This window comes from Arachis ipaensis, chromosome B04 (genome assembly GCF_000816755.2).
Source record: "Arachis ipaensis cultivar K30076 chromosome B04, Araip1.1, whole genome shotgun sequence".
Lineage (NCBI taxonomy): Eukaryota > Viridiplantae > Streptophyta > Magnoliopsida > Fabales > Fabaceae > Arachis > Arachis ipaensis.
Genome location: NC_029788.2, coordinates 20,253,029 through 20,254,755, shown reverse-complemented (window position 1 = coordinate 20,254,755; position 1,727 = coordinate 20,253,029).

The window sequence follows — 1,727 nt, the reverse complement described above, 5'->3', positions numbered from 1 at the left end:
TCTATAGGAACTCAGAGTTCAGATAGTGTTATTGATTCTCCTAGTTCAGTATGATGATTCTTGAACACAGCTTCTTTATGAGTCTTGGCCGTGGCCCTAAGCACTTTGTTTTCCAGTATTACCACCGGATACATAAATGCTACAGACACATAATTGGGTGAACCTTTTCAGATTGTGACTCAGCTTTGCTAAAGTCCCCAATTAGAGGTGTCAAGGGTTCTTAAGCACACTCTCTTTTTTTTTTTGCTTTGGACCTTGACTTTAACCGCTCAGTCTCAAGTTTTCACTTGACACCTTCACGCCACAAGCACATGGATAGGGACAGCTTGGTTTAGCCGCTTAGACCAGGATTTTATTCCTTTAGGCCCTCCTATCCACTGATGCCCAAAGTCTTGGGATCCTTTTTATTTGCCCTTGCCTTTTGGTTTTAAGGGTTATTGACTTTTTGCTCTTGCCTATTGGTTTTAAGAGCTTTTGGCTTTTTCTGCTTGCTTTTTCTTTCTATTTTTTTTTTGCCTATTTTTTTTTCTAAAAGCTTTGTTCTTTGCTGCTTTTTCTTGCTTCAAGAATCATTTTTATGATTTTTCAGATTATCAAATAACATGTTTCCTAGTCATCATTCTTTCAAGAGCCAACATATTTAACATTCTTAAACAACAACTTCAAGAGACATATGCACTGTTCAAGCATTCATTCAGAAAACAAGAAGCATTGTCACCACATCGATATAATTAAACTAAGTTCAAGGATAAATTCGAAACTCATGTACTTCTTGTTCTTTTGAATTAAAACAGGGGAAAGGCTAACCTTGCCGTAGTGGAGGATTTGTCTGCCACTTTGTAGAGTTCTTGAGGTATAATCTCATGAATTTCCACCTCTTCTCCAATCATGATGCTATGGATCATGATGGCCCGGTCTATAGTAGCTTCAGACCGGTTGCTAGTAGGAATGATTGAGCATTGAATGAACTCCAACCATCCTCTAGCTACAGGCTTAAGGTCCAGTCTTCTTAGTTGAACCGGTTTGCCTTTTGAGTCAATCTTCCATTGAGCTCCTTCTACACATATGTCCATGAGGACTTGGTCCAACCTTTGATCAAAGTTTACTCTCCTTGTGTAGGGGCGTGCGTTCTCTTCCATGTTTGGCAAGTTGAACGCCAACCTCACATTTTCCGGACTAAAATCTAAGTATTTCTCCCGAACCATGGTGAGATAATTCTTTGGGTTCGGGTTCTTACTTTGATCATGGTTCCTAGTGATCCATGCATTGGCATAGAACTCTTGAACCATTAAGATGCCGACTTGTTGGATGGGGTTTGTTAAAACTTCCCAACCTCTTCTTTGGATTTCATGTCGGATCTCCGAATACTCATTTCTTTTGAGTTTGAAAGGGACCTCGGGGATCACCTTCTTCTTGGCCACAACATCATAGAAGTGGTCTTGATGGGCTTTGGAGATGAACCTTTCCATCTCCCATGACTCGGAGGTGGAAGCTTGTGTCTTCCCTTTTCCTTTTCTAGAGGATTCTCCGGTCTTAGGTGCCATCAATGGTAATAGAAACAAAAAGCTTATGCTTTTACCACACCAAACTTAGAATTTTGCTCGCCCTCAAGCAAGAGAAGAAAGAATTAGATGAAGAAGAAGAAGAAAATATTGAGAAGAGGGGGAAGGTGTGTTTCGGCCAAGAAGGGAAGAGAGGGTTGTGTTGTGTGAAAATGAGGAAGAATG